A 15,203-nucleotide genomic window follows, 5' to 3' on the forward strand; every position below is an offset into this window, starting at 1 on the left:
CAGCTGCTCCTGTAGCACTCTTTATAGCGGGTCTAGTCAAGGGACACTCACCACCTGCTCCTGTAGCACTCTTCCTAGCTGGTCTAGTCAAGGGACACTCATCACCTACCTGCTCTTGTAGCACTCTTCCAAGAGAGTCTAGTCAAGGGACACTCACCACCTGCTCCTGCAGCACTCTTCCAAGAGAGTCTAGTCAAGGGACAATCACCACCTGCTCCTGTAGCACTCTTCCTAGCGGGTCTAGTCAAGGGACACTCACCACCTGCTCCTGAAGCACTCTTCCTAGCGGGTCTAGTCAAGGGACACTCACCACCTGCTCCTGTAGCACTCTTCCAAGAGGGTCTAGTCAAGGGACACTCACCACCTGCTCCTGTAGCACTCTTCCTAGCGGGTCTAGTCAGGTGACACTCACCACCTGCTCTTGTAGCACTCTTCCAAGAGAACCAGGTCAAGGGACACTCACCACCTGCTCCTGCAGCACTCTTCCAAGAGAGTCTAGTCAAGGGACACTCACCACCTGCTCCTGTAGCACTCTTCCAAGAGAGTCTAGTCAAGGGACACTCACCACCTGCTCCTGTAGCACTCTTCCAAGAGAGTCTTGTCAAGGGACACTCACCACCTGCTCCTGTAGGACTCTTCCAAGAGAGTCTAGTCAAGGGATACTCACCACCTGCTCCTGCAGCACTCTTCCAAGAGAGTCTAGTCAAGGAACACTCACCGCCTGCTCCTGTAGCACTCCTCCTAGAGGGTCTAGTCAAGGGACACTCACCACCTGCTCTTGTAGCACTATTCCTAGCGGGTCTAGTCAAGGGACACTCACCACCTGCTCCTTCAGCACTCTTCCAAGAGAGTCTAGTCAAGGGGCACTCACTACCTGCTCCTGTAGGACTCTTCCAAGAGAGTCTAGTAAAGGGACACTCACCACCTGCTCTTGTAGCACTCCTCCAAGAGAGTCTAGTCAAAGGGCACTCACCACCAGCTCCTGCAGCACTCTTCCAAGAGAGTCTAGTCAAGGGACAATCACCACCTGAGTGAGGTAGTGTGGCTCACTGGTTAGAGGCGGCAGACCCGAGAGCAGAGGATGGCCCGGGACCAGGGATCGATTCCCGGCGTGGCAGGTTTCTGGACCAGGGTCAGCGGACTCGATAATTCTCTCTCCTCGGTGCCCACTCTGATCAGCGATCACACTCAGCAACTCTGGGCATTAGCTTGCCTCATCCTCACTAACGGCCCCACCAGACCGCCGGGGATGCCTGGTCTCACCCTGGAGATACCCATTAAGGGACCATCTCTCAGGGAAGCCAGGAAGGGTTTCGCAGCGGTCGAAGCGCCTTGGGACCCTCCGGGTAAGTAGTGCGCTATATAAATGCCTATACATATACATACATTTACACACCTGCTACTGTAGCACTCCTCCTAGAGGGTCTAGTCAAGGACACTCACCACCTGCTCCTGTAGCACTCCTCCTAGAGGGTCTAGTCAAGGGACACTCACCACCAGCTCTTTTAGCACTCCTCCAAGAGAGTGTAGTCAAGGGACACTCACCACCTGCTCCTGCGGCACTCTTCCAAGAGAGTCTAGTCAAGGGACACTCACCACCTGCTCTTGTAGCACTGTTCCTAGCGGGTCTAGTCAAGGGACACTCACCTCCTGCTCCTGTAGCAGTCCTCCTAGAGGGTCTAGTCAAGGGACACTCACCACCTGCTCTTGTAGCACTCCTCCTAGAGGGTCTAGTCAAGGGACACTCACCACGTGCTCCTGTAGCACTCTTCCAAGAGAGTCTAGTCAAGGGACACTCACCACCTGCTCCTGTAGCACTCTTCCAAGAGAGTCTAGTCAAGGGACACTCACCACCTGCTCCTGTAGGACTCTTCCAAAAGAGTCTAGGCAAGGGACACTCACCACCTGCTCCTGTAGGACTCTTCCAATAGAGTCTAGTCAAGGGACACTCACCAGCTGCTCCTGTAGCACTCTTCATAGCGGGTCTAGTCAAGGGACACTCACCACCTGCTCCTGTAGCACTCTTCCTAGCGGGTCTAGTCACGGGACACCCACCACATGCTCTTGTAGCACTCTTCCTAGAGGTCTAGTCAAGGGACACTCACTACCTGTTCCTGTAGGACTCCTCCTGGACGGTCTAGTCAAGGGACACTCACCACCTGCTCTAGTAGCACTCTTCCGAGAGGGTCTAGTCAAGGGACACTCAGCACCTGCTCTTGTAGCACTCTTACTAGAGGGTCTAGTGAAGGGACACTCACCACCTGCTCCTGTAGCACTCCTCCTAGAGGGTCTGGTCAAGGGACACTCACTACCTGCTCCTGCAGCACTCTTCCAAGAGAGTCTAGTCAAGGGACACTCACCACCTGCTCTTGTAGCACTCTTCCTAGGGGGTCTAGTCAAGGGACACTCACCACCTGCTCCTACAGCACTCTTCCAAGAGGGTCTAGTCAAGGGACACTCACCACCTGCTCTTGTAGCACTCCTCCTAGAGGGTCTAGACAAGGGACACTCACCACCTGCTCTTGTAGCACTCTTCCTATGGGGTCTAGTCAAGGGACACTCACCACCTGCTCTTGTAGCACTCTTCCTAGAGGGTCTAGTCAAGGGACACTCACCACCTGCTCTTGTAGCACTCTTCCTAGCGGGTCTAGTCAAGGGACACTCACCACCTGCTCCTGTAGTACTCTTCCTAGAGAGTCTAGTCAAGGGACACTCACCACCTGCTCTTGTAGCACTCTTCCTAGAGGGTCTAGTCAAGGGACACTCACCACCTGCTCTTATAGCACTCTTCCTAGAGAGTCTAGTCAAGGGACACTCACCACCTGCTCTTGTAGCACTCTTCCTAGAGGGTCTAGTCAAGGGGCACTCACCACCTGCTCTTGTAGCACTCTTCCTAGAGGGTCTAGTCAAGGGACACTCACCACCTGCTCCTGTAGTACTCTTCCTAGAGAGTCTAGTCAAGGGACACTCACCACCTGCTCCTGCAGCACTCTTCCAAGAGAGTCTAGTCAAGGGGCACTCACCACCGGCTCCTATAGGACTCCTCCAAGAGAGTCTAGTCAAGGGGCACTCACCACCTGCTCCTGCAGCACTCTTCCAAGAGAGTCTAGTCAAGGGACACTCACCACCTGCTCCTGTAGCACTCTTCCTAGAGGGTCTAGTCAAGGGACACTCACCACCTGCTCCTGTAGCACTCTTCCTAGAGGGTCTATTCAAGGGACACTCACCACCTGCTCCTGTAGCACTCCTCCTAGAGGGTCTAGACAAGGGACACTCACCACCTGCTCCTGTAGCACTCTTCCTAGAGGGTCTAGTCAAGGGACACTCACCACCTGCTCCTGTAGCACTCTTCCTAGAGGGTCTATTCAAGGGACACTCACCACCTGCTCCTGTAGCACTCCTCCTAGAGGGTCTAGTCAAAGGACACTCACCACCTGCTGTTGTAGCACTCTTCCTAGAGGGTCTAGTCAAGGGACACTCACCACCTGCTCTTGTAGCACTCTTCCTAGCGGGTCTAGTCAAGGGACACTCACCACCTGCTCCTGTAGCACTCTTCCTAGAGGGTCTAGTCAAGGGACACTCACCACCTGCTCCTGTAGCACTCTTCCTAGAGGGTCTATTCAAGGAACACTCACCACCTGCTCCTGTAGCACTCCTCCTAGAGGGTCTAGTCAAGGGACACTCGCCACCTGCTCCTGTAGCACTCTTCCTAGAGGGTCAAGTCAAGGGACACTCACCACCTGCTCCAGTAGCACTCCTCCTAGAGGGTCTAGTCAAGGGACACTCACCACCTGCTCCTGTAGCACTCTTCCTAGAGGGTATAGTCAAGGGACAATCACCACCTTCTCCTGTAGCACTCCTCCTAGAGGGTCTAGTCAAGGGACACTCACCACCTGCTCCTGTAGCACTCCTCCTAGAGGGTCTAGTCAAGGGACACTCACCACCTGCTCCTGTAGCACTCCTCCTAGAGGGTCTAGTCAAGGGACACTCACCACGTGTTCTTGTAGCACTCTTCCTAGAGGGTCTAGTCAAGGGACACTCACCACCCGCTCTTGTAGCACTCTTCCTAGAGGGTCTAGTCAAGGGACACTCACCACCTGCTCCTGTAGCACTCCTCCTAGAGGGTCTAGTCAAGGGACACTCACCACCTGCTCCTGTAGCACTCTTCCTAGAGGGTCTGGTCAAGGGACACTCACCACCTGCTCTTGTAGCACTCTTCCTAAATGGTCTAGTCAAGGGGCACTCACCACCTGCTCCTGCAGCACTCTTCCAAGAGGGCCTAGTCAAAGGGCACTAACCACCTGCTCTAGTTGGGGTGGCTAATGACAATCTTGGGCAGGTCCCAGCTTGATTTACCAGATGTAACAAGGGAGATATTTCAAAATCTGACCCAGTCATAGGTTGTGGTGGGAAACACATTTCTTTTTTGACATTAAAATAGCTATTAGTAAGCTGGTGTGGATTTTATATAGGTAAACACACGGAAGAACGCCCATGCACACACACACACACTCTCACACATTGTCATTGTTCCCTGAATGCTGTAGCAGGGGGAGTGGTACCTCGCTATGGTTTATGGTCCATCTATCTCACCTGTGTTAGGAATGCAAGAAATATTTGATCTGTGTGTTTGCTCAGAGGGAGGCAGAGCATTTGCTAAGGAGAACAATCTTGTTTTGGGTGCAGCAAACACATTTTTACGCAGCACGCTCATTCATCCGTTGTCATAAGAATTCTCTAAGGCCCTGTTGAAAATACAGGAATTTCAAGGTGCAGTAATTTGAGAACTGAAAAGAAATGGGATCATTCATATGAATAATGTTAAAGGGAAACAGGTGAGCAGTGCCTGATAAATTATAAAGCACACACCTGTGCCCATTCCTGCGTGGGGTTTGAAAGTGCTGAGAAGGGAACAAACTTTACAGGCCTATGCACCCACTGCTATGACAAAATTCACCCATTCCCCATTGCCAACAACCTATGAAACCAGCAACATCAAGCAGGGCATTGAAATGTATATGTAAATGTCAAGGTATTTGTAGAGCGCACTGTCACCAAGCGGTTTCCTGGCGCTATTACTCATACCGCTGTGGAACCCCTCCTGGCTTTCCCTGTGAAGTGTCCACTCCTGCGCGCCCCCAGGGTGAAGACAGAAATCCTAGCGCTGTTGGGGCCGGTGTGGAGGTTAAGCAAGCTATTGCCCAGAGTTGCAGCGTGGGACCAATGATTAGAATAGGCACAGAGGCGAGAATTATCAGGTCAGAGGACATTGAGCCCAAGACCCGCCAAGGCAGGAATTGAACCCTGGTCCCAGGCCAGAACTCTGCATCAGGGTCTGCCGCTCTAACCATTGAGCCACACTCCTCCACTCCTCCATTGAACTCAATGGGGAAGATGGCTTTGGGCCACATAAAGTCCTTCAACCAGAATTATTGGTATGGGGTGGTCCAGAGGGGGTGCCAGTCTCATACCCTCACCTAGACTGGGCAGGACTGTTCACTGACAGGTCTGTGTCCACTGCGGTTATTGTTAGCACCCTAGAGTTTGTATCGAGAGACCATGTAATCACTAGTCGTGGGCATAACACACATAATTCTGTGGTAGCATAATCACGAGGAATTACCTAAAAATCTAGACGATTCGTGTATAAAGAGAGAGGGTGTCCACGAAAATGGGATCATAAGTGGGGACGCTGGAAAAAATATAGGGGTGAGATCTGCATATCTCTTATTGTGGAACTGAGGAGGGAGAGATTATCATTGATGGGGGGAGAGGATGAGATGTTGATGGCCCCCGCGCAGGGCTGCCGAAGATAGTACAACCCTGCAGGTGCACCAATAGCGGGTTTTCTTGCTGTCTTGACCAGAACACACAGTTGTAACCCTCATAATAAGTGTAAGGCCACTAATGATTGTAGTCCTATGTGATCCTGATGGTCTGAAAGTTGGGATGCAATGCTGTGAAATCTTTGCCAAAGATGTCTGTATAATGTCTTTTAATGCTGCAGTTTGTTCTTAATAAAAACTGTTTAAAAAAAATAATCGAAACGATTAGATGGGAATATACAAGATGAGTAATTATGTATTTATCACTATTTTCTTAGTGCAAAGAAAGCCCCCTCAGGTCCTTAATGGACGTGAGGATGCATTTTGCACTAAAATTATTCTATAACCAACAGAGCATAAATAACAGCATTGCGCTCACTAAAAACGCACTTGAGGTAAGGTTTTCCCAATTTACGCCCTGCATTTAGCACTACTTTCTCAACCCAAAGTGCAACCTTACATCCAAAAAAAACACAAGGATGCATTTGTGCTAAGAAAATAGTGCTTAATGCAACAGAGCAAGAGCAGCTGTTTGCGCCCGCGCAGTGTGATTTTGCAGTAGGATTTTCCCTCCAAAGTACTCTTAGTTATGCGAGAGTGCATAATGGTGTTATCGGTAATTCAGCATCAAAGAGTTATGCAGAATTATTGAACTTCCTCAGAATACTCTGGTGTAATTAAAATTACTCAAAGGTCTAGCTATTACTCCAGTGAGGATTGAACACCCAGATATTTAAACGTAATCTCCTTTTTGGCAGTCATAATTTTTCCCTTTTTTGTGATAATTTTGTGAACAAAGGCACAGTTTCCAAAGGCATTGGAAATGTGTGGTGTGGGTTAAAGTCTCAAATGAGGACTTGATCTCCTGTGTGCAAATTGTTGGAATTTGCCTCACACTGTTATTCAATTATTATTAATATTATTATTATTATAATCATTATGATATGTTTTTTAGTGTGGATGTGGGTGTTGACTCAAGCTCCATGAGAGGAGTGCTGAGATGGTGCTGCCTACAAATCATCAGGTCAATGGCATGGCTGTGGATACGGTAGAGGCGCGACATCTAAACCAGTATTTCCTAAGAGATGGGAATTCTGCTAACAAAAGTGTGTCCCTGGTGAGCGACTTTGATTTTGTAAAATACAATTGTAAATAGTGCAGAGTTGGTATTTTTAAATATTTTATGACATATGTTTTAACTTACTAAGACGTTTATTTTAGTTGCTTATCATTTTTTTTAGTAGTTGTTTTCTAGGTTTGCCATATTTTAACAGTCTTTTTTTATTTTTATTTTTTGAATTATTTGTAGTTTGTTGGGCTCGTAGGAGAGTAGGAGTAAAGATATTTGATATTTAAATATATTTGTTATTTGTAATACTTTTATACAATTTTTTAATGTAATTAGTTAATTAATTTACTCGTCGTGTAAATTATTTATTTTTACATTAATTCATATTTTATTTAAAGTCATGTAATTACTTTTCAATTGATTAACTGGATATGCTCTTTTAATTCATTAATTACTTAAATATTTTTTGTAAATGTTTTATTTTAGCTGGATAATTATGTTATTAACTATCTAAATTATTTAACTTATTACATTCTTTTACTCTCTTTATTTTAATATGGCATTTTTTTAAAGATTTCCTTTTTTTTCTCCAAAAATTGTCATTTCAACTTTTTGTGGGTTGTTGGCAAAGGGAGGGAGTGGGGTGGGAAGTTGTGATATTGTAATTTCTTTAGTCTTTGAATTTTGTTTAATCTGATAATTGTTGTTTAGCATATTTTTTAATTAATAATTTTTTGATGAATACATTTTTTTACATATTTTGTTCAAGTAAATTGTTTGAGTTTTTGGTTGGCTGTATAATCTTTTTTAATGCCATTTTATGGAATACTGTATTTGCTATTGTTTTAGATTATTATTATTATATAATTGTAATGAGATTTAAACAGAAACATTTTATAATAAATATTGTACAATTTTCAAACATTTTCCCTACTGTTATATTGGTTGGAGTAGGAATAGTAAATCTGCTGCCCCTCCCTTATGTCCAACTTGTTACTTTAGGAGAATTGGGAATAGTAAATCTGATCCCTTCAAATTCCAGTTCTCAATTTTGGCTGACCAACCTCCCCAATCCATACTTTCACCAAATTTGCATAGACTGGGGTAGGATTAGAAGATTCAACCCCTCAAAGTCCTGGCCGCAGCCGCAGCTGAGGTAGTGTCTACAAATTCAATGGATGGGAAATGGGAATCTATTGAGTATGAGAATCACATAACCGACCCTCTTGGAGGCTAAGCCTCGAAACTCCCACGTGGTCTGGCTTGGGGCTACATGACCAAAGGAAGATAATTTATGGTCTGCAATCTGGTATTGATACTATATGTTTGACATAGCATACAATTCTTTCTTTGGTGGGTTTAACTGTGGAGCTCAACAAACGAGACACTAATCTCAGATAGGCACCTATTTTTAACCTTTTTGAACAATGACAGCATAAAAAGTCACCTTTTGTATGGAAGGCAGCATAAAGCAAAAGTGACTGCTATTTAGGCATCAGAAAGGTTCATTCAGCTAGAAAACCACCACCCTTGCAGCGCTTAAGTGAAACGGCGTATGAGCAACCAAATCCAAGGGCCGAATATTCCTTATCAATGTTGATTATTGGTTTTAGCAGCCTGCCAAACTGTTTCATTGAAGCTGGCGCCAGTCTTATCACTCTCGCTGATCTGTCTGTGAGTGAGGGCAAGCTCTTCCTGGACTGTAGCCAGCCATGGTTTGAGGTGTGAATCTGCTCTCTACTCTCACCCTCAGATACACTCTGGGTTCTTCTGCCTCTCTGGATCCATCTTTCTTAAGCTGGGGAGGTGCTTCAGTACCATAAGGCTATCATTAGTCAAGGTCTTTGATCCTTAAATGGTGGAGATGTTGTGTTTCCCTTCTCTTTTCATCTTCTCTTCCTCATACTGAGAAGTCTTTCTATTCTCCCACATGACTCACTGCCCCCTTTTGGGGCATCCCTTGTTGTACCTATCATTGTATACCCTTGCCCACTAATTGACTTTACTACATGCCAAAACCTTACAATCTTTTGCCAGACAAGGGCAGTCATTGGACGAGCTGTAGCCACATTTTGTATTTGGCTTCCTAGTTTTCGGGGGATGATAGTCTGAGCTGCCTCACACATTTGCACATGTGTTCTGCTCTTTACACGTGCTCTTCCTTAATCTTCACATTTGCCAATACCATCTTGTGTTTTTGACAATGAAATGGAGCAACTCAACTCCAGCACCATACGCAGCGAGCTACCCGGCTTTCTCAAGATGGCTTCTTTTAGTTTTGAGGAATGACATCTTCAAAAGATCTGAGCCCAGATGACTTTGTCTGGAGTTGCTTGCTGCCTTAAATTTAATTATGATAGCTTGCTGATGCTGGCATCCCGCACCTCCAGGTCTGTAGCTGGTACCCGTCAATTTGGCAGCAAGCATAGCCGCCTTGGTCATGATTCCCCTGCGGTACAAACGGCAGGCCAAGTACTGTGAGGTGGGCTTTGCAGTCATCACCTTTTCTTTGGTAGACAAGTGATGGTCTCTTCTTGGTTCCTCTATTTCTCATGCAGTTTTTTACTCAAACTTGTCCTAGCTTGTTGACATCTGGTGGCATTTCAAGCAGGGGTGCTGTAAAAACATGAAAGGCAGGAGAATGTGTTTCGCCATTTATTCCTATTGTTGTCAATTTCATATCTACTATTATTCAGCGTTCTAGTTCATGATTATTTTTTTTCTTCTTCCTTCTGTATAGCGCACAGGCTGCTACCTGGTGAGTGTTCCGGCGCTTGGCATCAAAAGACAGGTTAGGTAAGGAAGGAACCCATTGGTGTCCAAGAATCCCTTAACCTCATCACTGCTGCGCGAATTCCGCCGCAGTGCTGAACATTCCGATTGCGGGCGTGGTCATGACAGCTTCCGGCTGTCATCAGCACACGCCCACCTTGACTCATGATGTGAGCCGTCATGAGCATGGAAGGTACGTCTTCAGGTATATCTTTAGGTACATCTTCAGTGGTTTTTTGAAGGTTGTTTGAAGTAATTACTGCGTTTTCTCACTCTTCTCCTTTAAAAGGAAGAACATTCTGCTAGTACTAGGACAGACCTGATCAAATGCAATTTGAACGTGCATTGAAAGGTAGCTCTGCATTAATCCTGGAAATTCAAGAGTATTTTAGGAATGTATCATTCTTGTGTGGACATCAATAACTTTGTGAATTGGGCCCAATACAGATATATTCTTAAGCATAAGGTAATTGTATAAAGGGTTTCTGGCACAAAACATTGGTAATCTGCTAAGAAGTTTAGAAATGTCATTGTAAGGTCAGAAGTAGAATTACATGCAAGATTGCTTCACACTGTAATGCTTTTTTGTACGTGTGAAGGTTATTATTCCCTGCCCATTGTGTTATGGTTTCTTCAATCCCGCATTATTAACAGAAAAGATTTTTTGAGGATTTTTTTTCAAGATACTCATATTACACACAGTGAAACTAAATGAAACTCGATTAGGTAATCATGGGTTATCATGAAGATTTAGCATCATCTGGCCAATCTGGAGCTACAAGTGACACCCATCTCTTATATGTCATTTAGACTAGGGAAGTGCTTTCATGCAAATTTTCTGGAAAATTACTGAAATTACTCGTAATTACGTAAAATGCTAATCTAGCATTTAGAGTTATATTTTAGAGTGAAATTTCTAAAAAGAGTATTATCTCCAAACCACTTGCATTCTGGTTGCTTTTGCTGTGAATACCAAGTCCAGAACCTTCTGGTGAGTTGCTCTTCAGACAAATACCATGGCCTTTAAAACAATTCTGATACACCCAGGGCACTAATCGAAGGGGCATATTCACAAGCCCCCAACGCAGAAAAAGAGAAAATTTCTCTGGCGCTCCTTTGGCGTTGCTCCATACCCAATATTTACAAGGTGGTGTTAAGCCACGTACTGTGGCTTAACGCTACCTTATAGAATATGACCCTTTTCGCCGCAGTCCTCTGCAGCACAGGGGTGGGTGTTGCTGTGGGCGTTCCACCACAACACCCATTGCATTTTGGCGCTGCCACATGTAGTGCTAAAAACTAAGCCAGGTAAAACCTGATCATAGGATGGCGATACTAGGAGAAATGATTAATTTCTCCTCATATTTTGCTCTTTCTATGTGTTCTGCATAACACCTTAAACGGTTGTTTATTTGGAGGAAGGTGTCCCTTCCTATAGATAAACAATTGCTTCTGCAGCACAGGCACCCTTCCAACATTCCGCAAGGGTGCCTGTATTTTTTGTAAATATGACACATCTCTGCGTTTTGAAAATGACGGGGCACGGCATTGACAAATTTGGTGTTACACCGGGCTCCGACATTTTCTTGTACATATCCCCCTAAATGTTTAAATATGGCATTGATATGTTCACAAATGTTAAAGCAGCAAAAATAAGCTGGGAAATTTAGATTAGAATTTTCTCTGGAGATTCATTCATGAGACTCCCTTGATCTTTGTTGGTCTTCATTTCAAGGCCAACATGGTAGTCCTGTCCCAACTGGACTATTCTTTTCCCTTTTGTGCTTTTCTCTATCTCTGGATCAAAGTTTGTTGAGGAAAAATAAGTGCGGGTCCCCAAAAATGAGTGCTGGTGGGCCTCGCCTGCTACCACCGGCTTAAATGGAGCATCAGAGAGCCCAGAACTTTGCAGCTTGTTTTCCGTTTGTTTTGAAACTTCACTTCACAGAACATCTCTTTACTGGTTTCCAATAAAATAACAAGCAGCATTGAAAAACCTCTGTATCATGCTGAAATTGCTTAACATCTGTCCAGAAGAGTGCCTGAAGATTGCCCATCTTGGCCTACTTTTGACATTTTGGTACTGGTACAAGATATGCGGGGGTCCATCTTTCCATGTCCAAGGCTCTTATCTGTGGAATCCCCCTCCACTTCAACTGAGACTAGGAAAGAACTATCTCAAATTCAAAAGATTCTTAAACTCCTGTGTTTTATAATCATATTCTCTCCACAACAGTCCTCTCTGGCTGGGTTCCTAGCCGCATCCAGGGAGACAGCCTAGGAATTGATGCTCAAACATCTAACCCAGGCTTTCAAAACTTGCTCGGCTTCAGGGCTTTTTCATCATGCGGTCAATGTATTTGACAAAGGGTATCTTCTGGCAACACACATCATTTGATGATCGGTTGGCTCTTCATTGCCTGGTTCCTTCAACAGATCACACTGCACCCTGCCACTCCTTTCTATGTGTAGCCTTCCAATAGCACTGTAAGGACACTTCAAAGCTAAGGTCACAGCATGGTAGATGATAATGCTTTACAAACTACACAAGTAAAATAAAAGCAATACTAATATTTCTAATACCCTCTAATACTCTGTGTCTGTAGGGTAGACGTACTCCAGAGATAGGTGCCTCCTTGGCAGGGATCCTGATTTGCAATAAGACTGTTTTTACTGTCATTGTTCGGAAATCGATCAGCTTTTCCCTGCAAAGTTAGGGACATGAACATAAGGCCGAGAGGTTTTTTTTAATATCTTTTGGGTCTGAGACCCAGAATGACCCAACCCACTTAAAGCCATTGCCACAAACACTAAGGGCCTCATTATTATGTCAGTCGGAAAGCCTTCTGACGACTTCTTGTCAACATCGTTTCCGACCAACTTGGGTTCGGGGAATCCCATTGCCTTCGAAGGGAGCCTGTGTTCTGACCGACAACACAGGCTCCCATTGAAGAACGGGGTGTTTGCGAAACACTGTGCACCCTGTGGTGAGCACCCCATGGTGCCGGCTACACCTTGCATGATTGGAAAGAGGGGATCCATGGGTACCCCCATGGGCCCCAACCGGGGGCCTCCTGGTGAACGGGGTGTGCTACGAGCCCCCAAAGTTAGTTTCTAATAGCCGATTTGTGTTGGACAGACTGATTCAGAAAGGCTGTCGGAATCCAACATCGTAATCGGTCGGTCGGAAACACGGCCCGTTGAGCTGTACTATTCGGCTACGACCGATTCTCTGAATGCCGGTCGAAACTGATTGGGAATGACCAACCGGTTACCTTCTACCATTATAAGTTGGTCAGAAATATTTCCGAGCTGGTCGGAAATGTGGGTTCCGACATGGGTTAGGAAAATCCGAATGCCATTCGAAGCTTTTCTAACCGACATCGTAATGAGGTCCTAAATTGCTATCCCTTTGGACTGGGACGACACATTCACATAAGTCTTCTTGGGTCCTTACATTATTAGTTCATCATCAATTAAAATATTGACAAGGTTTAAATGCAAACCCTTAAGAAAGGTTTGGGGTAGGTGCCAAGAATTATAGCATAATTTGTTACAGCTGAGATCATGCTTGGCACCTGCATAAGCAAGGTATACACCAGCAGCAATTTTAAGTGCCATTTTATGCTTATATTGGGCAATTCAAGTGTCCTGCATTGAATCCTTTGCTGCCAATGAGTAATCGGGGCTGGGCGTGGGACAAGAATAGCCCTGGGAAATGTTTTCAGGCAGGTCCATATTGCACTCAGTGTTGGCACTCCACTATATTGCCATCTCACGTGCAGTCATTAGCCGGCACCATGAGCTTGGCAGGGATGCTGGCTGCAAGTTATTATCAATGCAATGCAGGACTTGGCTTACAGGTGATCCCTAAGGGAATCCTGGAGGTCTGCCTTCGAGGATGACAACTACCTGACCAGGGGTTATTTACTTCTCTCAGAGTTCTCCTTCCCCTCTGCGGGATGCCCACTTCCGGCACTCTCTAACTTCATTGTTTCATGGTGAACACCTATGCTGCTGAACTTTGGTAGGACGCCCCAGACCCATAGCGCCTTCAGCGGGTGCAGTAAGTCATCCTCATGCTCTCCAGGGTGGTTTCGAGTGCTTCATCCTCTTAAGAATTTTACCATTTGCACAAACAATGAATTTGCCACACTTTTAAAGATATATTGGCTGGAAGGCGACATGTGATAGATGCAGTTAAAAGAAAAATGTGTGAAAGGCTCTAATCCTTTGGGTTCTGCCACAATACCCAGGGCCAGCTTTCTTTATTGCAGTGTATCATGTCATTGGATGGTGCTTCATTTATTTTGTGAGCAGTTAAGTGTATGAGTAGGACCTCTCTGATACTTTGATGCAAGTTGGTGTGAGTCTGGCTACTGAGCCAATGTGTCTAGTTGGAGTCTGTTCAGTCGAGCCCAGTATGACATTCTTTCATTGCAGCTTTCATTTGTGAGGAGTTCAGATAAAAGCAGCTTTTTGGCCTTTTTCGAACAGCATGTAGTTTGACTTATCACTCAAACTAAGATTCAGGGGGGGATATGCACGAGGAAGTGGCGAGTGAGGCGTTAGCCGTCATGGCTTAACGCCTCACACCGTCACTTCGGAAACGCAAGGCTGCACCATATTTACAACAATATGGTGCAGCCTTGCTTTTCCCCCTGCAATAGCAGTGTAGCGCCAACACGGGTACCCTTACAACATAGTGCAAGGGTGTCTGCGTGCAGGGGAGGATTGTTTGTGTAGGAAGGTGTCCGTCCCTTCCTGCACATGCACATAAGCAATCCTAAAATGCTATTTCCTCACTTTTGTGTGTGCTGCTTCATGCAGCACACATGAAACTCACAAAATGTCATTTTCTTTTACAGATTGTTTACGTACAGGAAGGGGGACCTTCATATACATAAACAATCCATAGCAGTTTGCTTTATCCATGCATAATGTAGCACACATGGAAAAAGCAAAAACGAGGAGAAATAAAGCATTACTCCTTGTTTCGCCCAGTTAAGACCAGGTTTTCCCTGGTCTTAATTTTGGCGCTGCCTCCTGCGTTCACTGCCCTTGTACATAGGGGGCAGCATCAAAATCAATGGGTGTTACGGTGGAACGCCCACCACAACACCCACAGCCCACCCCTTTCACTCTAAGCATAGTGTCAAAGGAAGCCCTATATGCCTTAATGACAAGGCAGCATAAAGCCACGTTAATTGGCTTAACACCGCTTTGTGAATAAGGTGAAGCCCCTATCGCCACTACAACATCGAGAAAAGTGACGTAGTGGTGGTGATAGGGGCTTGTACATAGCCCCAGTGAGTTCTGCAGTGTTGGTCCCTGGCCTCCCACCAATGTCCCTCCCCCTATTCGACCAATCAAAGAGTGATGAAGTTGGCTGTTGACGAGAGCGGAGTTTAGTTGGGGTGTAATGTGCAGTAAGTTTTTGAAGTAATTCTGCTCGCTTGCTTCAGTGGCACTTGTGGACAGTACAGAAGTTTGCGCTCCATCCCCGCATCCACTGGGAGCCAAAGGTGGGCTTCAAG

This window comes from Lissotriton vulgaris, chromosome 2_1, assembly GCF_964263255.1.
Source record: "Lissotriton vulgaris chromosome 2_1, aLisVul1.2, whole genome shotgun sequence".
Taxonomy (NCBI): Eukaryota; Metazoa; Chordata; class Amphibia; order Caudata; family Salamandridae; genus Lissotriton; species Lissotriton vulgaris.